We start from the raw sequence: 21,386 nt of genomic DNA on the forward strand, positions 1-21,386 counted from the left end.
GCTCCCTGTGGGCTGTGGGAAATTTGCTACCAGCACGCCCTGGAAGTGGGGCTCATTCCGCTGCAACGGGAGGTCTTCCCAGGACGCGTCACAGCTCAACGCAAGAGCTCCTGGGTTTCGAAGGCTCTTGCAGCAAGCCTTCACAAAGCAGCAGGGAGCGCCGTTCCAGATGGGAAACTTGAGACTGGATGTCCAGAAAAGCAAGACGTCAGAAGCGAAACCTTTTTCCTGCAGGGTGTGGCATACCATCCGCTTGCTCATTGCGACAGAGGTGGCACTAATGAAGGAAGAGGTCAACGTTACGTTCTTCTTTAAAATGCAAGGCCAGGAAAAGTGGCAGCGGTGGGATTTGAACCCACGCCTCCGAAGAGACTGGAGCCTTAATCCAGCGCCTTAGACCGCTCGGCCACGCTACCTCCCTGCTAGTCGCCGAAAGCGGAACTTGACCCGTTGCCCGGCCCGCTTTAGTGCTTTGCCTTTTCTCCTTGGAAAGTCTGGAGACAGGCAGTGGAAGGGCAGGCAAACTGTCAGGTGCGCAGAGGAGGGGAGACCATGAGGCAAGGTGGGAGATGGGGGCAAGAAGTGAGAAAAAAACTAATCGCAAGCTAGGGCAGGATTCGGAAAGTGAAGCCGAAAAGGGGCTTAGCATGCAGCCCAGGGGTTTCTTTGACTGTCCTAAGCCCACAGGGACTTTGCCGTCCTCAGCTCATGAGACTTGAGATGGGTAGCTTGATTTGCTGAGGAAATGCGGGATGACAGATTCAACTCTGGAGTCAAACATAGCCCGGAACTATCGCCTTAAACTGAGTTTTAAGCCTGGTGCCGATAAAAAGAAAGAAATTAGCCTTAGATCGGGCAAGCCGTTTGACGGGGGAAAATGAGACCCCCTAGGCCAGCTAGGTGGTCGCTGGATGCTGTGCAGACATCAGCAGCTGTTCATTTCATGCCCTCACGTCTCCTCGTTAGTATAGTGGTCAGTATCCCCGCCTGTCACGCGGGAGACCGGGGTTCAATTCCCCGACGGGGAGGTTAAACCTTTTCTGGATTTTTTTTAGTTCTTGACAAATATTCTTGAAGATTAGGCTGAGTCAAGTAGGGAATGGGTGCCAAGAACTGACTCTTTAAGAAAAAAGCACCGGCAACGCTAGTCATCGTACAATATTTGTGCACAATTGCTTACATTAGGCGGCCGGTCCACTTTATTGAGTCCCCCTCAGCACCATTTAGTGCTCCTGTTGTCTGCGAAGTCCAAATTGTAACCCTGAATCAGTTCCTCTTCTGACCCTTTGTATCATGTTACATGACGAGTAATGATCACCTGTTAGCTTTATCCCTAATTATAACTCTCACTCTTTCCCTGCATCTAACCCTAGCTCTAATCCCATCATTAACCTCGGTCCGGGCACACGCGTGAACCCTTACTCTCATCTCAGCCTCTCCTGGTGATACATCACACCTGGGATCGTTTGCTCCCTGTGGGCTGTGGGAAATTTGCTACCAGCACGCCCTGGAAGTGGGGCTCATTCCGCTGCAACGGGAGGTCTTCCCAGGACGCGTCACAGCTCAACGCAAGAGCTCCTGGGTTTCGAAGGCTCTTGCAGCAAGCCTTCACAAAGCAGCAGGGAGCGCCGTTCCAGATGGGAAACTTGAGACTGGATGTCCAGAAAAGCAAGACGTCAGAAGCGAAACCTTTTTCCTGCAGGGTGTGGCATACCATCCGCTTGCTCATTGCGACAGAGGTGGCACTAATGAAGGAAGAGGTCAACGTTACGTTCTTCTTTAAAATGCAAGGCCAGGAAAAGTGGCAGCGGTGGGATTTGAACCCACGCCTCCGAAGAGACTGGAGCCTTAATCCAGCGCCTTAGACCGCTCGGCCACGCTACCTCCCTGCTAGTCGCCGAAAGCGGAACTTGACCCGTTGCCCGGCCCGCTTTAGTGCTTTGCCTTTTCTCCTTGGAAAGTCTGGAGACAGGCAGTGGAAGGGCAGGCAAACTGTCAGGTGCGCAGAGGAGGGGAGACCATGAGGCAAGGTGGGAGATGGGGGCAAGAAGTGAGAAAAAAACTAATCGCAAGCTAGGGCAGGATTCGGAAAGTGAAGCCGAAAAGGGGCTTAGCATGCAGCCCAGGGGTTTCTTTGACTGTCCTAAGCCCACAGGGACTTTGCCGTCCTCAGCTCATGAGACTTGAGATGGGTAGCTTGATTTGCTGAGGAAATGCGGGATGACAGATTCAACTCTGGAGTCAAACATAGCCCGGAACTATCGCCTTAAACTGAGTTTTAAGCCTGGTGCCGATAAAAAGAAAGAAATTAGCCTTAGATCGGGCAAGCCGTTTGACGGGGGAAAATGAGACCCCCTAGGCCAGCTAGGTGGTCGCTGGATGCTGTGCAGACATCAGCAGCTGTTCATTTCATGCCCTCACGTCTCCTCGTTAGTATAGTGGTCAGTATCCCCGCCTGTCACGCGGGAGACCGGGGTTCAATTCCCCGACGGGGAGGTTAAACCTTTTCTGGATTTTTTTTAGTTCTTGACAAATATTCTTGAAGATTAGGCTGAGTCAAGTAGGGAATGGGTGCCAAGAACTGACTCTTTAAGAAAAAAGCACCGGCAACGCTAGTCATCGTACAATATTTGTGCACAATTGCTTACATTAGGCGGCCGGTCCACTTTATTGAGTCCCCCTCAGCACCATTTAGTGCTCCTGTTGTCTGCGAAGTCCAAATTGTAACCCTGAATCAGTTCCTCTTCTGACCCTTTGTATCATGTTACATGACGAGTAATGATCACCTGTTAGCTTTATCCCTAATTATAACTCTCACTCTTTCCCTGCATCTAACCCTAGCTCTAATCCCATCATTAACCTCGGTCCGGGCACACGCGTGAACCCCTACTCTCATCTCAGCCTCTCCTGGTGATACATCACACCTGGGATCGTTTGCTCCCTGTGGGCTGTGGGAAATTTGCTACCAGCACGCCCTGGAAGTGGGGCTCATTCCGCTGCAACGGGAGGTCTTCCCAGGACGCGTCACAGCTCAACGCAAGAGCTCCTGGGTTTCGAAGGCTCTTGCAGCAAGCCTTCACAAAGCAGCAGGGAGCGCCGTTCCAGATGGGAAACTTGAGACTGGATGTCCAGAAAAGCAAGACGTCAGAAGCGAAACCTTTTTCCTGCAGGGTGTGGCATACCATCCGCTTGCTCATTGCGACAGAGGTGGCACTAATGAAGGAAGAGGTCAACGTTACGTTCTTCTTTAAAATGCAAGGCCAGGAAAAGTGGCAGCGGTGGGATTTGAACCCACGCCTCCGAAGAGACTGGAGCCTTAATCCAGCGCCTTAGACCGCTCGGCCACGCTACCTCCCTGCTAGTCGCCGAAAGCGGAACTTGACCCGTTGCCCGGCCCGCTTTAGAGCTTTGCCTTTTCTCCTTGGAAAGTCTGGAGACAGGCAGTGGAAGGGCAGGCAAACTGTCAGGTGCGCAGAGGAGGGGAGACCATGAGGCAAGGTGGGAGATGGGGGCAAGAAGTGAGAAAAAAACTAATCGCAAGCTAGGGCAGGATTCGGAAAGTGAAGCCGAAAAGGGGCTTAGCATGCAGCCCAGGGGTTTCTTTGACTGTCCTAAGCCCACAGGGACTTTGCCGTCCTCAGCTCATGAGACTTGAGATGGGTAGCTTGATTTGCTGAGGAAATGCGGGATGACAGATTCAACTCTGGAGTCAAACATAGCCCGGAACTATCGCCTTAAACTGAGTTTTAAGCCTGGTGCCGATAAAAAGAAAGAAATTAGCCTTAGATTGGGCAAGCCGTTTGACGGGGGAAAATGAGACCCCCTAGGCCAGCTAGGTGGTCGCTGGATGCTGTGCAGACATCAGCAGCTGTTCATTTCATGCCCTCACGTCTCCTCGTTAGTATAGTGGTCAGTATCCCCGCCTGTCACGCGGGAGACCGGGGTTCAATTCCCCGACGGGGAGGTTAAACCTTTTCTGGATTTTTTTTAGTTCTTGACAAATATTCTTGAAGATTAGGCTGAGTCAAGTAGGGAATGGGTGCCAAGAACTGACTCTTTAAGAAAAAAGCACCGGCAACGCTAGTCATCGTACAATATTTGTGCACAATTGCTTACATTAGGCGGCCGGTCCACTTTATTGAGTCCCCCTCAGCACCATTTAGTGCTCCTGTTGTCTGCGAAGTCCAAATTGTAACCCTGAATCAGTTCCTCTTCTGACCCTTTGTATCATGTTACATGACGAGTAATGATCACCTGTTAGCTTTATCCCTAATTATAACTCTCACTCTTTCCCTGCATCTAACCCTAGCTCTAATCCCATCATTAACCTCGGTCCGGGCACACGCGTGAACCCCTACTCTCATCTCAGCCTCTCCTGGTGATACATCACACCTGGGATCGTTTGCTCCCTGTGGGCTGTGGGAAATTTGCTACCAGCACGCCCTGGAAGTGGGGCTCATTCCGCTGCAACGGGAGGTCTTCCCAGGACGCGTCACAGCTCAACGCAAGAGCTCCTGGGTTTCGAAGGCTCTTGCAGCAAGCCTTCACAAAGCAGCAGGGAGCGCCGTTCCAGATGGGAAACTTGAGACTGGATGTCCAGAAAAGCAAGACGTCAGAAGCGAAACCTTTTTCCTGCAGGGTGTGGCATACCATCCGCTTGCTCATTGCGACAGAGGTGGCACTAATGAAGGAAGAGGTCAACGTTACGTTCTTCTTTAAAATGCAAGGCCAGGAAAAGTGGCAGCGGTGGGATTTGAACCCACGCCTCCGAAGAGACTGGAGCCTTAATCCAGCGCCTTAGACCGCTCGGCCACGCTACCTCCCTGCTAGTCGCCGAAAGCGGAACTTGACCCGTTGCCCGGCCCGCTTTAGAGCTTTGCCTTTTCTCCTTGGAAAGTCTGGAGACAGGCAGTGGAAGGGCAGGCAAACTGTCAGGTGCGCAGAGGAGGGGAGACCATGAGGCAAGGTGGGAGATGGGGGCAAGAAGTGAGAAAAAAACTAATCGCAAGCTAGGGCAGGATTCGGAAAGTGAAGCCGAAAAGGGGCTTAGCATGCAGCCCAGGGGTTTCTTTGACTGTCCTAAGCCCACAGGGACTTTGCCGTCCTCAGCTCATGAGACTTGAGATGGGTAGCTTGATTTGCTGAGGAAATGCGGGATGACAGATTCAACTCTGGAGTCAAACATAGCCCGGAACTATCGCCTTAAACTGAGTTTTAAGCCTGGTGCCGATAAAAAGAAAGAAATTAGCCTTAGATTGGGCAAGCCGTTTGACGGGGGAAAATGAGACCCCCTAGGCCAGCTAGGTGGTCGCTGGATGCTGTGCAGACATCAGCAGCTGTTCATTTCATGCCCTCACGTCTCCTCGTTAGTATAGTGGTCAGTATCCCCGCCTGTCACGCGGGAGACCGGGGTTCAATTCCCCGACGGGGAGGTTAAACCTTTTCTGGATTTTTTTTAGTTCTTGACAAATATTCTTGAAGATTAGGCTGAGTCAAGTAGGGAATGGGTGCCAAGAACTGACTCTTTAAGAAAAAAGCACCGGCAACGCTAGTCATCGTACAATATTTGTGCACAATTGCTTACATTAGGCGGCCGGTCCACTTTATTGAGTCCCCCTCAGCACCATTTAGTGCTCCTGTTGTCTGCGAAGTCCAAATTGTAACCCTGAATCAGTTCCTCTTCTGACCCTTTGTATCATGTTACATGACGAGTAATGATCACCTGTTAGCTTTATCCCTAATTATAACTCTCACTCTTTCCCTGCATCTAACCCTAGCTCTAATCCCATCATTAACCTCGGTCCGGGCACACGCGTGAACCCTTACTCTCATCTCAGCCTCTCCTGGTGATACATCACACCTGGGATCGTTTGCTCCCTGTGGGCTGTGGGAAATTTGCTACCAGCACGCCCTGGAAGTGGGGCTCATTCCGCTGCAACGGGAGGTCTTCCCAGGACGCGTCACAGCTCAACGCAAGAGCTCCTGGGTTTCGAAGGCTCTTGCAGCAAGCCTTCACAAAGCAGCAGGGAGCGCCGTTCCAGATGGGAAACTTGAGACTGGATGTCCAGAAAAGCAAGACGTCAGAAGCGAAACCTTTTTCCTGCAGGGTGTGGCATACCATCCGCTTGCTCATTGCGACAGAGGTGGCACTAATGAAGGAAGAGGTCAACGTTACGTTCTTCTTTAAAATGCAAGGCCAGGAAAAGTGGCAGCGGTGGGATTTGAACCCACGCCTCCGAAGAGACTGGAGCCTTAATCCAGCGCCTTAGACCGCTCGGCCACGCTACCTCCCTGCTAGTCGCCGAAAGCGGAACTTGACCCGTTGCCCGGCCCGCTTTAGTGCTTTGCCTTTTCTCCTTGGAAAGTCTGGAGACAGGCAGTGGAAGGGCAGGCAAACTGTCAGGTGCGCAGAGGAGGGGAGACCATGAGGCAAGGTGGGAGATGGGGGCAAGAAGTGAGAAAAAAACTAATCGCAAGCTAGGGCAGGATTCGGAAAGTGAAGCCGAAAAGGGGCTTAGCATGCAGCCCAGGGGTTTCTTTGACTGTCCTAAGCCCACAGGGACTTTGCCGTCCTCAGCTCATGAGACTTGAGATGGGTAGCTTGATTTGCTGAGGAAATGCGGGATGACAGATTCAACTCTGGAGTCAAACATAGCCCGGAACTATCGCCTTAAACTGAGTTTTAAGCCTGGTGCCGATAAAAAGAAAGAAATTAGCCTTAGATCGGGCAAGCCGTTTGACGGGGGAAAATGAGACCCCCTAGGCCAGCTAGGTGGTCGCTGGATGCTGTGCAGACATCAGCAGCTGTTCATTTCATGCCCTCACGTCTCCTCGTTAGTATAGTGGTCAGTATCCCCGCCCGACGGGGAGGTTAAACCTTTTCTGGATTTTTTTTAGTTCTTGACAAATATTCTTGAAGATTAGGCTGAGTCAAGTAGGGAATGGGTGCCAAGAACTGACTCTTTAAGAAAAAAGCACCGGCAACGCTAGTCATCGTACAATATTTGTGCACAATTGCTTACATTAGGCGGCCGGTCCACTTTATTGAGTCCCCCTCAGCACCATTTAGTGCTCCTGTTGTCTGCGAAGTCCAAATTGTAACCCTGAATCAGTTCCTCTTCTGACCCTTTGTATCATGTTACATGACGAGTAATGATCACCTGTTAGCTTTATCCCTAATTATAACTCTCACTCTTTCCCTGCATCTAACCCTAGCTCTAATCCCATCATTAACCTCGGTCCGGGCACACGCGTGAACCCTTACTCTCATCTCAGCCTCTCCTGGTGATACATCACACCTGGGATCGTTTGCTCCCTGTGGGCTGTGGGAAATTTGCTACCAGCACGCCCTGGAAGTGGGGCTCATTCCGCTGCAACGGGAGGTCTTCCCAGGACGCGTCACAGCTCAACGCAAGAGCTCCTGGGTTTCGAAGGCTCTTGCAGCAAGCCTTCACAAAGCAGCAGGGAGCGCCGTTCCAGATGGGAAACTTGAGACTGGATGTCCAGAAAAGCAAGACGTCAGAAGCGAAACCTTTTTCCTGCAGGGTGTGGCATACCATCCGCTTGCTCATTGCGACAGAGGTGGCACTAATGAAGGAAGAGGTCAACGTTACGTTCTTCTTTAAAATGCAAGGCCAGGAAAAGTGGCAGCGGTGGGATTTGAACCCACGCCTCCGAAGAGACTGGAGCCTTAATCCAGCGCCTTAGACCGCTCGGCCACGCTACCTCCCTGCTAGTCGCCGAAAGCGGAACTTGACCCGTTGCCCGGCCCGCTTTAGTGCTTTGCCTTTTCTCCTTGGAAAGTCTGGAGACAGGCAGTGGAAGGGCAGGCAAACTGTCAGGTGCGCAGAGGAGGGGAGACCATGAGGCAAGGTGGGAGATGGGGGCAAGAAGTGAGAAAAAAACTAATCGCAAGCTAGGGCAGGATTCGGAAAGTGAAGCCGAAAAGGGGCTTAGCATGCAGCCCAGGGGTTTCTTTGACTGTCCTAAGCCCACAGGGACTTTGCCGTCCTCAGCTCATGAGACTTGAGATGGGTAGCTTGATTTGCTGAGGAAATGCGGGATGACAGATTCAACTCTGGAGTCAAACATAGCCCGGAACTATCGCCTTAAACTGAGTTTTAAGCCTGGTGCCGATAAAAAGAAAGAAATTAGCCTTAGATCGGGCAAGCCGTTTGACGGGGGAAAATGAGACCCCCTAGGCCAGCTAGGTGGTCGCTGGATGCTGTGCAGACATCAGCAGCTGTTCATTTCATGCCCTCACGTCTCCTCGTTAGTATAGTGGTCAGTATCCCCGCCTGTCACGCGGGAGACCGGGGTTCAATTCCCCGACGGGGAGGTTAAACCTTTTCTGGATTTTTTTTAGTTCTTGACAAATATTCTTGAAGATTAGGCTGAGTCAAGTAGGGAATGGGTGCCAAGAACTGACTCTTTAAGAAAAAAGCACCGGCAACGCTAGTCATCGTACAATATTTGTGCACAATTGCTTACATTAGGCGGCCGGTCCACTTTATTGAGTCCCCCTCAGCACCATTTAGTGCTCCTGTTGTCTGCGAAGTCCAAATTGTAACCCTGAATCAGTTCCTCTTCTGACCCTTTGTATCATGTTACATGACGAGTAATGATCACCTGTTAGCTTTATCCCTAATTATAACTCTCACTCTTTCCCTGCATCTAACCCTAGCTCTAATCCCATCATTAACCTCGGTCCGGGCACACGCGTGAACCCCTACTCTCATCTCAGCCTCTCCTGGTGATACATCACACCTGGGATCGTTTGCTCCCTGTGGGCTGTGGGAAATTTGCTACCAGCACGCCCTGGAAGTGGGGCTCATTCCGCTGCAACGGGAGGTCTTCCCAGGACGCGTCACAGCTCAACGCAAGAGCTCCTGGGTTTCGAAGGCTCTTGCAGCAAGCCTTCACAAAGCAGCAGGGAGCGCCGTTCCAGATGGGAAACTTGAGACTGGATGTCCAGAAAAGCAAGACGTCAGAAGCGAAACCTTTTTCCTGCAGGGTGTGGCATACCATCCGCTTGCTCATTGCGACAGAGGTGGCACTAATGAAGGAAGAGGTCAACGTTACGTTCTTCTTTAAAATGCAAGGCCAGGAAAAGTGGCAGCGGTGGGATTTGAACCCACGCCTCCGAAGAGACTGGAGCCTTAATCCAGCGCCTTAGACCGCTCGGCCACGCTACCTCCCTGCTAGTCGCCGAAAGCGGAACTTGACCCGTTGCCCGGCCCGCTTTAGAGCTTTGCCTTTTCTCCTTGGAAAGTCTGGAGACAGGCAGTGGAAGGGCAGGCAAACTGTCAGGTGCGCAGAGGAGGGGAGACCATGAGGCAAGGTGGGAGATGGGGGCAAGAAGTGAGAAAAAAACTAATCGCAAGCTAGGGCAGGATTCGGAAAGTGAAGCCGAAAAGGGGCTTAGCATGCAGCCCAGGGGTTTCTTTGACTGTCCTAAGCCCACAGGGACTTTGCCGTCCTCAGCTCATGAGACTTGAGATGGGTAGCTTGATTTGCTGAGGAAATGCGGGATGACAGATTCAACTCTGGAGTCAAACATAGCCCGGAACTATCGCCTTAAACTGAGTTTTAAGCCTGGTGCCGATAAAAAGAAAGAAATTAGCCTTAGATTGGGCAAGCCGTTTGACGGGGGAAAATGAGACCCCCTAGGCCAGCTAGGTGGTCGCTGGATGCTGTGCAGACATCAGCAGCTGTTCATTTCATGCCCTCACGTCTCCTCGTTAGTATAGTGGTCAGTATCCCCGCCTGTCACGCGGGAGACCGGGGTTCAATTCCCCGACGGGGAGGTTAAACCTTTTCTGGATTTTTTTTAGTTCTTGACAAATATTCTTGAAGATTAGGCTGAGTCAAGTAGGGAATGGGTGCCAAGAACTGACTCTTTAAGAAAAAAGCACCGGCAACGCTAGTCATCGTACAATATTTGTGCACAATTGCTTACATTAGGCGGCCGGTCCACTTTATTGAGTCCCCCTCAGCACCATTTAGTGCTCCTGTTGTCTGCGAAGTCCAAATTGTAACCCTGAATCAGTTCCTCTTCTGACCCTTTGTATCATGTTACATGACGAGTAATGATCACCTGTTAGCTTTATCCCTAATTATAACTCTCACTCTTTCCCTGCATCTAACCCTAGCTCTAATCCCATCATTAACCTCGGTCCGGGCACACGCGTGAACCCCTACTCTCATCTCAGCCTCTCCTGGTGATACATCACACCTGGGATCGTTTGCTCCCTGTGGGCTGTGGGAAATTTGCTACCAGCACGCCCTGGAAGTGGGGCTCATTCCGCTGCAACGGGAGGTCTTCCCAGGACGCGTCACAGCTCAACGCAAGAGCTCCTGGGTTTCGAAGGCTCTTGCAGCAAGCCTTCACAAAGCAGCAGGGAGCGCCGTTCCAGATGGGAAACTTGAGACTGGATGTCCAGAAAAGCAAGACGTCAGAAGCGAAACCTTTTTCCTGCAGGGTGTGGCATACCATCCGCTTGCTCATTGCGACAGAGGTGGCACTAATGAAGGAAGAGGTCAACGTTACGTTCTTCTTTAAAATGCAAGGCCAGGAAAAGTGGCAGCGGTGGGATTTGAACCCACGCCTCCGAAGAGACTGGAGCCTTAATCCAGCGCCTTAGACCGCTCGGCCACGCTACCTCCCTGCTAGTCGCCGAAAGCGGAACTTGACCCGTTGCCCGGCCCGCTTTAGAGCTTTGCCTTTTCTCCTTGGAAAGTCTGGAGACAGGCAGTGGAAGGGCAGGCAAACTGTCAGGTGCGCAGAGGAGGGGAGACCATGAGGCAAGGTGGGAGATGGGGGCAAGAAGTGAGAAAAAAACTAATCGCAAGCTAGGGCAGGATTCGGAAAGTGAAGCCGAAAAGGGGCTTAGCATGCAGCCCAGGGGTTTCTTTGACTGTCCTAAGCCCACAGGGACTTTGCCGTCCTCAGCTCATGAGACTTGAGATGGGTAGCTTGATTTGCTGAGGAAATGCGGGATGACAGATTCAACTCTGGAGTCAAACATAGCCCGGAACTATCGCCTTAAACTGAGTTTTAAGCCTGGTGCCGATAAAAAGAAAGAAATTAGCCTTAGATTGGGCAAGCCGTTTGACGGGGGAAAATGAGACCCCCTAGGCCAGCTAGGTGGTCGCTGGATGCTGTGCAGACATCAGCAGCTGTTCATTTCATGCCCTCACGTCTCCTCGTTAGTATAGTGGTCAGTATCCCCGCCTGTCACGCGGGAGACCGGGGTTCAATTCCCCGACGGGGAGGTTAAACCTTTTCTGGATTTTTTTTAGTTCTTGACAAATATTCTTGAAGATTAGGCTGAGTCAAGTAGGGAATGGGTGCCAAGAACTGACTCTTTAAGAAAAAAGCACCGGCAACGCTAGTCATCGTACAATATTTGTGCACAATTGCTTACATTAGGCGGCCGGTCCACTTTATTGAGTCCCCCTCAGCACCATTTAGTGCTCCTGTTGTCTGCGAAGTCCAAATTGTAACCCTGAATCAGTTCCTCTTCTGACCCTTTGTATCATGTTACATGACGAGTAATGATCACCTGTTAGCTTTATCCCTAATTATAACTCTCACTCTTTCCCTGCATCTAACCCTAGCTCTAATCCCATCATTAACCTCGGTCCGGGCACACGCGTGAACCCTTACTCTCATCTCAGCCTCTCCTGGTGATACATCACACCTGGGATCGTTTGCTCCCTGTGGGCTGTGGGAAATTTGCTACCAGCACGCCCTGGAAGTGGGGCTCATTCCGCTGCAACGGGAGGTCTTCCCAGGACGCGTCACAGCTCAACGCAAGAGCTCCTGGGTTTCGAAGGCTCTTGCAGCAAGCCTTCACAAAGCAGCAGGGAGCGCCGTTCCAGATGGGAAACTTGAGACTGGATGTCCAGAAAAGCAAGACGTCAGAAGCGAAACCTTTTTCCTGCAGGGTGTGGCATACCATCCGCTTGCTCATTGCGACAGAGGTGGCACTAATGAAGGAAGAGGTCAACGTTACGTTCTTCTTTAAAATGCAAGGCCAGGAAAAGTGGCAGCGGTGGGATTTGAACCCACGCCTCCGAAGAGACTGGAGCCTTAATCCAGCGCCTTAGACCGCTCGGCCACGCTACCTCCCTGCTAGTCGCCGAAAGCGGAACTTGACCCGTTGCCCGGCCCGCTTTAGTGCTTTGCCTTTTCTCCTTGGAAAGTCTGGAGACAGGCAGTGGAAGGGCAGGCAAACTGTCAGGTGCGCAGAGGAGGGGAGACCATGAGGCAAGGTGGGAGATGGGGGCAAGAAGTGAGAAAAAAACTAATCGCAAGCTAGGGCAGGATTCGGAAAGTGAAGCCGAAAAGGGGCTTAGCATGCAGCCCAGGGGTTTCTTTGACTGTCCTAAGCCCACAGGGACTTTGCCGTCCTCAGCTCATGAGACTTGAGATGGGTAGCTTGATTTGCTGAGGAAATGCGGGATGACAGATTCAACTCTGGAGTCAAACATAGCCCGGAACTATCGCCTTAAACTGAGTTTTAAGCCTGGTGCCGATAAAAAGAAAGAAATTAGCCTTAGATCGGGCAAGCCGTTTGACGGGGGAAAATGAGACCCCCTAGGCCAGCTAGGTGGTCGCTGGATGCTGTGCAGACATCAGCAGCTGTTCATTTCATGCCCTCACGTCTCCTCGTTAGTATAGTGGTCAGTATCCCCGCCCGACGGGGAGGTTAAACCTTTTCTGGATTTTTTTTAGTTCTTGACAAATATTCTTGAAGATTAGGCTGAGTCAAGTAGGGAATGGGTGCCAAGAACTGACTCTTTAAGAAAAAAGCACCGGCAACGCTAGTCATCGTACAATATTTGTGCACAATTGCTTACATTAGGCGGCCGGTCCACTTTATTGAGTCCCCCTCAGCACCATTTAGTGCTCCTGTTGTCTGCGAAGTCCAAATTGTAACCCTGAATCAGTTCCTCTTCTGACCCTTTGTATCATGTTACATGACGAGTAATGATCACCTGTTAGCTTTATCCCTAATTATAACTCTCACTCTTTCCCTGCATCTAACCCTAGCTCTAATCCCATCATTAACCTCGGTCCGGGCACACGCGTGAACCCCTACTCTCATCTCAGCCTCTCCTGGTGATACATCACACCTGGGATCGTTTGCTCCCTGTGGGCTGTGGGAAATTTGCTACCAGCACGCCCTGGAAGTGGGGCTCATTCCGCTGCAACGGGAGGTCTTCCCAGGACGCGTCACAGCTCAACGCAAGAGCTCCTGGGTTTCGAAGGCTCTTGCAGCAAGCCTTCACAAAGCAGCAGGGAGCGCCGTTCCAGATGGGAAACTTGAGACTGGATGTCCAGAAAAGCAAGACGTCAGAAGCGAAACCTTTTTCCTGCAGGGTGTGGCATACCATCCGCTTGCTCATTGCGACAGAGGTGGCACTAATGAAGGAAGAGGTCAACGTTACGTTCTTCTTTAAAATGCAAGGCCAGGAAAAGTGGCAGCGGTGGGATTTGAACCCACGCCTCCGAAGAGACTGGAGCCTTAATCCAGCGCCTTAGACCGCTCGGCCACGCTACCTCCCTGCTAGTCGCCGAAAGCGGAACTTGACCCGTTGCCCGGCCCGCTTTAGAGCTTTGCCTTTTCTCCTTGGAAAGTCTGGAGACAGGCAGTGGAAGGGCAGGCAAACTGTCAGGTGCGCAGAGGAGGGGAGACCATGAGGCAAGGTGGGAGATGGGGGCAAGAAGTGAGAAAAAAACTAATCGCAAGCTAGGGCAGGATTCGGAAAGTGAAGCCGAAAAGGGGCTTAGCATGCAGCCCAGGGGTTTCTTTGACTGTCCTAAGCCCACAGGGACTTTGCCGTCCTCAGCTCATGAGACTTGAGATGGGTAGCTTGATTTGCTGAGGAAATGCGGGATGACAGATTCAACTCTGGAGTCAAACATAGCCCGGAACTATCGCCTTAAACTGAGTTTTAAGCCTGGTGCCGATAAAAAGAAAGAAATTAGCCTTAGATTGGGCAAGCCGTTTGACGGGGGAAAATGAGACCCCCTAGGCCAGCTAGGTGGTCGCTGGATGCTGTGCAGACATCAGCAGCTGTTCATTTCATGCCCTCACGTCTCCTCGTTAGTATAGTGGTCAGTATCCCCGCCTGTCACGCGGGAGACCGGGGTTCAATTCCCCGACGGGGAGGTTAAACCTTTTCTGGATTTTTTTTAGTTCTTGACAAATATTCTTGAAGATTAGGCTGAGTCAAGTAGGGAATGGGTGCCAAGAACTGACTCTTTAAGAAAAAAGCACCGGCAACGCTAGTCATCGTACAATATTTGTGCACAATTGCTTACATTAGGCGGCCGGTCCACTTTATTGAGTCCCCCTCAGCACCATTTAGTGCTCCTGTTGTCTGCGAAGTCCAAATTGTAACCCTGAATCAGTTCCTCTTCTGACCCTTTGTATCATGTTACATGACGAGTAATGATCACCTGTTAGCTTTATCCCTAATTATAACTCTCACTCTTTCCCTGCATCTAACCCTAGCTCTAATCCCATCATTAACCTCGGTCCGGGCACACGCGTGAACCCCTACTCTCATCTCAGCCTCTCCTGGTGATACATCACACCTGGGATCGTTTGCTCCCTGTGGGCTGTGGGAAATTTGCTACCAGCACGCCCTGGAAGTGGGGCTCATTCCGCTGCAACGGGAGGTCTTCCCAGGACGCGTCACAGCTCAACGCAAGAGCTCCTGGGTTTCGAAGGCTCTTGCAGCAAGCCTTCACAAAGCAGCAGGGAGCGCCGTTCCAGATGGGAAACTTGAGACTGGATGTCCAGAAAAGCAAGACGTCAGAAGCGAAACCTTTTTCCTGCAGGGTGTGGCATACCATCCGCTTGCTCATTGCGACAGAGGTGGCACTAATGAAGGAAGAGGTCAACGTTACGTTCTTCTTTAAAATGCAAGGCCAGGAAAAGTGGCAGCGGTGGGATTTGAACCCACGCCTCCGAAGAGACTGGAGCCTTAATCCAGCGCCTTAGACCGCTCGGCCACGCTACCTCCCTGCTAGTCGCCGAAAGCGGAACTTGACCCGTTGCCCGGCCCGCTTTAGAGCTTTGCCTTTTCTCCTTGGAAAGTCTGGAGACAGGCAGTGGAAGGGCAGGCAAACTGTCAGGTGCGCAGAGGAGGGGAGACCATGAGGCAAGGTGGGAGATGGGGGCAAGAAGTGAGAAAAAAACTAATCGCAAGCTAGGGCAGGATTCGGAAAGTGAAGCCGAAAAGGGGCTTAGCATGCAGCCCAGGGGTTTCTTTGACTGTCCTAAGCCCACAGGGACTTTGCCGTCCTCAGCTCATGAGACTTGAGATGGGTAGCTTGATTTGCTGAGGAAATGCGGGATGACAGATTCAACTCTGGAGTCAAACATAGCCCGGAACTATCGCCTTAAACTGAGTTTTAAGCCTGGTGCCGATAAAAAGAAAGAAATTAGCCTTAGATTGGGCAAGCCGTTTGACGGGGGAAAATGAGACCCCCTAGGCCAGCTAGGTGGTCGCTGGATGCTGTGCAGACATCAGCAGCTGTTCATTTCATGCCCTCACGTCTCCTCGTTAGTATAGTGGTCAGTATCCCCGCCTGTCACGCGGGAGACCGGGGTTCAATTCCCCGACGGGGAGGTTAAACCTTTTCTGGATTTTTTTTAGTTCTTGACAAATATTCTTGAAGATTAGGCTGAGTCAAGTAGGGAATGGGTGCCAAGAACTGACTCTTTAAGAAAAAAGCACCGGCAACGCTAGTCATCGTACAATATTTGTGCACAATTGCTTACATTAGGCGGCCGGTCCACTTTATTGAGTCCCCCTCAGCACCATTTAGTGCTCCTGTTGTCTGCGAAGTCCAAATTGTAACCCTGAATCAGTTCCTCTTCTGACCCTTTGTATCATGTTACATGACGAGTAATGATCACCTGTTAGCTTTATCCCTAATTATAACTCTCACTCTTTCCCTGCATCTAACCCTAGCTCTAATCCCATCATTAACCTCGGTCCGGGCACACGCGTGAACCCTTACTCTCATCTCAGCCTCTCCTGGTGATACATCACACCTGGGATCGTTTGCTCCCTGTGGGCTGTGGGAAATTTGCTACCAGCACGCCCTGGAAGTGGGGCTCATTCCGCTGCAACGGGAGGTCTTCCCAGGACGCGTCACAGCTCAACGCAAGAGCTCCTGGGTTTCGAAGGCTCTTGCAGCAAGCCTTCACAAAGCAGCAGGGAGCGCCGTTCCAGATGGGAAACTTGAGACTGGATGTCCAGAAAAGCAAGACGTCAGAAGCGAAACCTTTTTCCTGCAGGGTGTGGCATACCATCCGCTTGCTCATTGCGACAGAGGTGGCACTAATGAAGGAAGAGGTCAACGTTACGTTCTTCTTTAAAATGCAAGGCCAGGAAAAGTGGCAGCGGTGGGATTTGAACCCACGCCTCCGAAGAGACTGGAGCCTTAATCCAGCGCCTTAGACCGCTCGGCCACGCTACCTCCCTGCTAGTCGCCGAAAGCGGAACTTGACCCGTTGCCCGGCCCGCTTTAGTGCTTTGCCTTTTCTCCTTGGAAAGTCTGGAGACAGGCAGTGGAAGGGCAGGCAAACTGTCAGGTGCGCAGAGGAGGGGAGACCATGAGGCAAGGTGGGAGATGGGGGCAAGAAGTGAGAAAAAAACTAATCGCAAGCTAGGGCAGGATTCGGAAAGTGAAGCCGAAAAGGGGCTTAGCATGCAGCCCAGGGGTTTCTTTGACTGTCCTAAGCCCACAGGGACTTTGCCGTCCTCAGCTCATGAGACTTGAGATGGGTAGCTTGATTTGCTGAGGAAATGCGGGATGACAGATTCAACTCTGGAGTCAAACATAGCCCGGAACTATCGCCTTAAACTGAGTTTTAAGCCTGGTGCCGATAAAAAGAAAGAAATTAGCCTTAGATCGGGCAAGCCGTTTGACGGGGGAAAATGAGACCCCCTAGGCCAGCTAGGTGGTCGCTGGATGCTGTGCAGACATCAGCAGCTGTTCATTTCATGCCCTCACGTCTCCTCGTTAGTATAGTGGTCAGTATCCCCGCCCGACGGGGAGGTTAAACCTTTTCTGGATTTTTTTTAGTTCTTGACAAATATTCTTGAAGATTAGGCTGAGTCAAGTAGGGAATGGGTGCCAAGAACTGACTCTTTAAGAAAAAAGCACCGGCAACGCTAGTCATCGTACAATATTTGTGCACAATTGCTTACATTAGGCGGCCGGTCCACTTTATTGAGTCCCCCTCAGCACCATTTAGTGCTCCTGTTGTCTGCGAAGTCCAAATTGTAACCCTGAATCAGTTCCTCTTCTGACCCTTTGTATCATGTTACATGACGAGTAATGATCACCTGTTAGCTTTATCCCTAATTATAACTCTCACTCTTTCCCTGCATCTAACCCTAGCTCTAATCCCATCATTAACCTCGGTCCGGGCACACGCGTGAACCCCTACTCTCATCTCAGCCTCTCCTGGTGATACATCACACCTGGGATCGTTTGCTCCCTGTGGGCTGTGGGAAATTTGCTACCAGCACGCCCTGGAAGTGGGGCTCATTCCGCTGCAACGGGAGGTCTTCCCAGGACGCGTCACAGCTCAACGCAAGAGCTCCTGGGTTTCGAAGGCTCTTGCAGCAAGCCTTCACAAAGCAGCAGGGAGCGCCGTTCCAGATGGGAAACTTGAGACTGGATGTCCAGAAAAGCAAGACGTCAGAAGCGAAACCTTTTTCCTGCAGGGTGTGGCATACCATCCGCTTGCTCATTGCGACAGAGGTGGCACTAATGAAGGAAGAGGTCAACGTTACGTTCTTCTTTAAAATGCAAGGCCAGGAAAAGTGGCAGCGGTGGGATTTGAACCCACGCCTCCGAAGAGACTGGAGCCTTAATCCAGCACCTTAGACCGCTCGGCCACGCTACCTCCCTGCTAGTCGCCGAAAGCGGAACTTGACCCGTTGCCCGGCCCGCTTTAGAGCTTTGCCTTTTCTCCTTGGAAAGTCTGGAGACAGGCAGTGGAAGGGCAGGCAAACTGTCAGGTGCGCAGAGGAGGGGAGACCATGAGGCAAGGTGGGAGATGGGGGCAAGAAGTGAGAAAAAAACTAATCGCAAGCTAGGGCAGGATTCGGAAAGTGAAGCCGAAAAGGGGCTTAGCATGCAGCCCAGGGGTTTCTTTGACTGTCCTAAGCCCACAGGGACTTTGCCGTCCTCAGCTCATGAGACTTGAGATGGGTAGCTTGATTTGCTGAGGAAATGCGGGATGACAGATTCAACTCTGGAGTCAAACATAGCCCGGAACTATCGCCTTAAACTGAGTTTTAAGCCTGGTGCCGATAAAAAGAAAGAAATTAGCCTTAGATTGGGCAAGCCGTTTGACGGGGGAAAATGAGACCCCCTAGGCCAGCTAGGTGGTCGCTGGATGCTGTGCAGACATCAGCAGCTGTTCATTTCATGCCCTCACGTCTCCTCGTTAGTATAGTGGTCAGTATCCCCGCCTGTCACGCGGGAGACCGGGGTTCAATTCCCCGACGGGGAGGTTAAACCTTTTCTGGATTTTTTTTAGTTCTTGACAAATATTCTTGAAGATTAGGCTGAGTCAAGTAGGGAATGGGTGCCAAGAACTGACTCTTTAAGAAAAAAGCACCGGCAACGCTAGTCATCGTACAATATTTGTGCACAATTGCTTACATTAGGCGGCCGGTCCACTTTATTGAGTCCCCCTCAGCACCATTTAGTGCTCCTGTTGTCTGCGAAGTCCAAATTGTAACCCTGAATCAGTTCCTCTTCTGACCCTTTGTATCATGTTACATGACGAGTAATGATCACCTGTTAGCTTTATCCCTAATTATAACTCTCACTCTTTCCCTGCATCTAACCCTAGCTCTAATCCCATCATTAACCTCGGTCCGGGCACACGCGTGAACCCCTACTCTCATCTCAGCCTCTCCTGGTGATACATCACACCTGGGATCGTTTGCTCCCTGTGGGCTGTGGGAAATTTGCTACCAGCACGCCCTGGAAGTGGGGCTCATTCCGCTGCAACGGGAGGTCTTCCCAGGACGCGTCACAGCTCAACGCAAGAGCTCCTGGGTTTCGAAGGCTCTTGCAGCAAGCCTTCACAAAGCAGCAGGGAGCGCCGTTCCAGATGGGAAACTTGAGACTGGATGTCCAGAAAAGCAAGACGTCAGAAGCGAAACCTTTTTCCTGCAGGGTGTGGCATACCATCCGCTTGCTCATTGCGACAGAGGTGGCACTAATGAAGGAAGAGGTCAACGTTACGTTCTTCTTTAAAATGCAAGGCCAGGAAAAGTGGCAGCGGTGGGATTTGAACCCACGCCTCCGAAGAGACTGGAGCCTTAATCCAGCGCCTTAGACCGCTCGGCCACGCTACCTCCCTGCTAGTCGCCGAAAGCGGAACTTGACCCGTTGCCCGGCCCGCTTTAGAGCTTTGCCTTTTCTCCTTGGAAAGTCTGGAGACAGGCAGTGGAAGGGCAGGCAAACTGTCAGGTGCGCAGAGGAGGGGAGACCATGAGGCAAGGTGGGAGATGGGGGCAAGAAGTGAGAAAAAAACTAATCGCAAGCTAGGGCAGGATTCGGAAAGTGAAGCCGAAAAGGGGCTTAGCATGCAGCCCAGGGGTTTCTTTGACTGTCCTAAGCCCACAGGGACTTTGCCGTCCTCAGCTCATGAGACTTGAGATGGGTAGCTTGATTTGCTGAGGAAATGCGGGATGACAGATTCAACTCTGGAGTCAAACATAGCCCGGAACTATCGCCTTAAACTGAGTTTTAAGCCTGGTGCCGATAAAAAGAAAGAAATTAGCCTTAGATTGGGCAAGCCGTTTGACGGGGGAAAATGAGACCCCCTAGGCCAGCTAGGTGGTCGCTGGATGCTGTGCAGACATCAGCAGCTGTTCATTTCATGCCCTCACGTCTCCTCGTTAGTATAGTGGTCAGTATCCCCGCCTGTCACGCGGGAGACCGGGGTTCAATTCCCCGACGGGGAGGTTAAACCTTTTCTGGATTTTTTTTAGTTCTTGACAAATATTCTTGAAGATTAGGCTGAGTCAAGTAGGGAATGGGTGCCAAGAACTGACTCTTTAAGAAAAAAGCACCGGCAACGCTAGTCATCGTACAATATTTGTGCACAATTGCTTACATTAGGCGGCCGGTCCACTTTATTGAGTCCCCCTCAGCACCATTTAGTGCTCCTGTTGTCTGCGAAGTCCAAATTGTAACCCTGAATCAGTTCCTCTTCTGACCCTTTGTATCATGTTACATGACGAGTAATGATCACCTGTTAGCTTTATCCCTAATTATAACTCTCACTCTTTCCCTGCATCTAACCCTAGCTCTAATCCCATCATTAACCTCGGTCCGGGCACACGCGTGAACCCTTACTCTCATCTCAGCCTCTCCTGGTGATACATCACACCTGGGATCGTTTGCTCCCTGTGGGCTGTGGGAAATTTGCTACCAGCACGCCCTGGAAGTGGGGCTCATTCCGCTGCAACGGGAGGTCTTCCCAGGACGCGTCACAGCTCAACGCAAGAGCTCCTGGGTTTCGAAGGCTCTTGCAGCAAGCCTTCACAAAGCAGCAGGGAGCGCCGTTCCAGATGGGAAACTTGAGACTGGATGTCCAGAAAAGCAAGACGTCAGAAGCGAAACCTTTTTCCTGCAGGGTGTGGCATACCATCCGCTTGCTCATTGCGACAGAGGTGGCACTAATGAAGGAAGAGGTCAACGTTACGTTCTTCTTTAAAATGCAAGGCCAGGAAAAGTGGCAGCGGTGGGATTTGAACCCACGCCTCCGAAGAGACTGGAGCCTTAATCCAGCGCCTTAGACCGCTCGGCCACGCTACCTCCCTGCTAGTCGCCGAAAGCGGAACTTGACCCGTTGCCCGGCCCGCTTTAGTGCTTTGCCTTTTCTCCTTGGAAAGTCTGGAGACAGGCAGTGGAAGGGCAGGCAAACTGTCAGGTGCGCAGAGGAGGGGAGACCATGAGGCAAGGTGGGAGATGGGGGCAAGAAGTGAGAAAAAAACTAATCGCAAGCTAGGGCAGGATTCGGAAAGTGAAGCCGAAAAGGGGCTTAGCATGCAGCCCAGGGGTTTCTTTGACTGTCCTAAGCCCACAGGGACTTTGCCGTCCTCAGCTCATGAGACTTGAGATGGGTAGCTTGATTTGCTGAGGAAATGCGGGATGACAGATTCAACTCTGGAGTCAAACATAGCCCGGAACTATCGCCTTAAACTGAGTTTTAAGCCTGGTGCCGATAAAAAGAAAGAAATTAGCCTTAGATCGGGCAAGCCGTTTGACGGGGGAAAATGAGACCCCCTAGGCCAGCTAGGTGGTCGCTGGATGCTGTGCAGAC

The 21,386-nt window shown here is 51.5% G+C and overlaps 25 non-coding genes across 25 annotated transcripts; 11 read left to right on the forward strand and 14 right to left on the reverse strand.

The window, feature by feature from the left end:
* Positions 1-334: 334 nt before the first annotated feature.
* On the reverse strand, positions 335-416 carry TRNAL-AAG (transfer RNA leucine (anticodon AAG)). The gene has a single exon. It is a non-coding gene; the product is annotated as a tRNA-Leu (tRNA).
* Positions 417-956: 540 nt separating this feature from the next.
* Positions 957-1,028, forward strand: TRNAD-GUC (transfer RNA aspartic acid (anticodon GUC)). The gene has a single exon. It is a non-coding gene; the product is annotated as a tRNA-Asp (tRNA).
* Positions 1,029-1,802: 774 nt separating this feature from the next.
* Positions 1,803-1,884, reverse strand: TRNAL-AAG (transfer RNA leucine (anticodon AAG)). The gene has a single exon. It is a non-coding gene; the product is annotated as a tRNA-Leu (tRNA).
* Positions 1,885-2,424: 540 nt separating this feature from the next.
* On the forward strand, positions 2,425-2,496 carry TRNAD-GUC (transfer RNA aspartic acid (anticodon GUC)). Its single transcript has one exon. It is a non-coding gene; the product is annotated as a tRNA-Asp (tRNA).
* A 774-nt stretch (positions 2,497-3,270) lies between these two features.
* On the reverse strand, positions 3,271-3,352 carry TRNAL-AAG (transfer RNA leucine (anticodon AAG)). Its single transcript has one exon. It is a non-coding gene; the product is annotated as a tRNA-Leu (tRNA).
* A 540-nt stretch (positions 3,353-3,892) lies between these two features.
* TRNAD-GUC (transfer RNA aspartic acid (anticodon GUC)) lies at positions 3,893-3,964 on the forward strand. The gene has a single exon. It is a non-coding gene; the product is annotated as a tRNA-Asp (tRNA).
* Positions 3,965-4,738: 774 nt separating this feature from the next.
* On the reverse strand, positions 4,739-4,820 carry TRNAL-AAG (transfer RNA leucine (anticodon AAG)). The gene has a single exon. It is a non-coding gene; the product is annotated as a tRNA-Leu (tRNA).
* Positions 4,821-5,360: 540 nt separating this feature from the next.
* TRNAD-GUC (transfer RNA aspartic acid (anticodon GUC)) lies at positions 5,361-5,432 on the forward strand. The gene has a single exon. It is a non-coding gene; the product is annotated as a tRNA-Asp (tRNA).
* A 774-nt stretch (positions 5,433-6,206) lies between these two features.
* TRNAL-AAG (transfer RNA leucine (anticodon AAG)) lies at positions 6,207-6,288 on the reverse strand. The gene has a single exon. It is a non-coding gene; the product is annotated as a tRNA-Leu (tRNA).
* Positions 6,289-7,644: 1,356 nt separating this feature from the next.
* On the reverse strand, positions 7,645-7,726 carry TRNAL-AAG (transfer RNA leucine (anticodon AAG)). Its single transcript has one exon. It is a non-coding gene; the product is annotated as a tRNA-Leu (tRNA).
* Positions 7,727-8,266: 540 nt separating this feature from the next.
* TRNAD-GUC (transfer RNA aspartic acid (anticodon GUC)) lies at positions 8,267-8,338 on the forward strand. Its single transcript has one exon. It is a non-coding gene; the product is annotated as a tRNA-Asp (tRNA).
* A 774-nt stretch (positions 8,339-9,112) lies between these two features.
* TRNAL-AAG (transfer RNA leucine (anticodon AAG)) lies at positions 9,113-9,194 on the reverse strand. Its single transcript has one exon. It is a non-coding gene; the product is annotated as a tRNA-Leu (tRNA).
* Positions 9,195-9,734: 540 nt separating this feature from the next.
* On the forward strand, positions 9,735-9,806 carry TRNAD-GUC (transfer RNA aspartic acid (anticodon GUC)). The gene has a single exon. It is a non-coding gene; the product is annotated as a tRNA-Asp (tRNA).
* A 774-nt stretch (positions 9,807-10,580) lies between these two features.
* On the reverse strand, positions 10,581-10,662 carry TRNAL-AAG (transfer RNA leucine (anticodon AAG)). The gene has a single exon. It is a non-coding gene; the product is annotated as a tRNA-Leu (tRNA).
* Positions 10,663-11,202: 540 nt separating this feature from the next.
* TRNAD-GUC (transfer RNA aspartic acid (anticodon GUC)) lies at positions 11,203-11,274 on the forward strand. The gene has a single exon. It is a non-coding gene; the product is annotated as a tRNA-Asp (tRNA).
* A 774-nt stretch (positions 11,275-12,048) lies between these two features.
* Positions 12,049-12,130, reverse strand: TRNAL-AAG (transfer RNA leucine (anticodon AAG)). Its single transcript has one exon. It is a non-coding gene; the product is annotated as a tRNA-Leu (tRNA).
* Positions 12,131-13,486: 1,356 nt separating this feature from the next.
* Positions 13,487-13,568, reverse strand: TRNAL-AAG (transfer RNA leucine (anticodon AAG)). The gene has a single exon. It is a non-coding gene; the product is annotated as a tRNA-Leu (tRNA).
* Positions 13,569-14,108: 540 nt separating this feature from the next.
* TRNAD-GUC (transfer RNA aspartic acid (anticodon GUC)) lies at positions 14,109-14,180 on the forward strand. Its single transcript has one exon. It is a non-coding gene; the product is annotated as a tRNA-Asp (tRNA).
* Positions 14,181-14,954: 774 nt separating this feature from the next.
* On the reverse strand, positions 14,955-15,036 carry TRNAL-AAG (transfer RNA leucine (anticodon AAG)). The gene has a single exon. It is a non-coding gene; the product is annotated as a tRNA-Leu (tRNA).
* Positions 15,037-15,576: 540 nt separating this feature from the next.
* TRNAD-GUC (transfer RNA aspartic acid (anticodon GUC)) lies at positions 15,577-15,648 on the forward strand. The gene has a single exon. It is a non-coding gene; the product is annotated as a tRNA-Asp (tRNA).
* A 774-nt stretch (positions 15,649-16,422) lies between these two features.
* Positions 16,423-16,504, reverse strand: TRNAL-AAG (transfer RNA leucine (anticodon AAG)). Its single transcript has one exon. It is a non-coding gene; the product is annotated as a tRNA-Leu (tRNA).
* Positions 16,505-18,482: 1,978 nt separating this feature from the next.
* TRNAD-GUC (transfer RNA aspartic acid (anticodon GUC)) lies at positions 18,483-18,554 on the forward strand. Its single transcript has one exon. It is a non-coding gene; the product is annotated as a tRNA-Asp (tRNA).
* Positions 18,555-19,328: 774 nt separating this feature from the next.
* On the reverse strand, positions 19,329-19,410 carry TRNAL-AAG (transfer RNA leucine (anticodon AAG)). The gene has a single exon. It is a non-coding gene; the product is annotated as a tRNA-Leu (tRNA).
* A 540-nt stretch (positions 19,411-19,950) lies between these two features.
* On the forward strand, positions 19,951-20,022 carry TRNAD-GUC (transfer RNA aspartic acid (anticodon GUC)). Its single transcript has one exon. It is a non-coding gene; the product is annotated as a tRNA-Asp (tRNA).
* A 774-nt stretch (positions 20,023-20,796) lies between these two features.
* TRNAL-AAG (transfer RNA leucine (anticodon AAG)) lies at positions 20,797-20,878 on the reverse strand. Its single transcript has one exon. It is a non-coding gene; the product is annotated as a tRNA-Leu (tRNA).
* Positions 20,879-21,386: the final 508 nt, after the last annotated feature.

The sequence above is a fragment of the Ambystoma mexicanum genome, unplaced genomic scaffold (genome assembly GCF_040938575.1).
Source record: "Ambystoma mexicanum isolate Mex_15411 unplaced genomic scaffold, UKY_AmexF1_1 Mex_scaf20, whole genome shotgun sequence".
NCBI lineage: Eukaryota > Metazoa > Chordata > Amphibia > Caudata > Ambystomatidae > Ambystoma > Ambystoma mexicanum.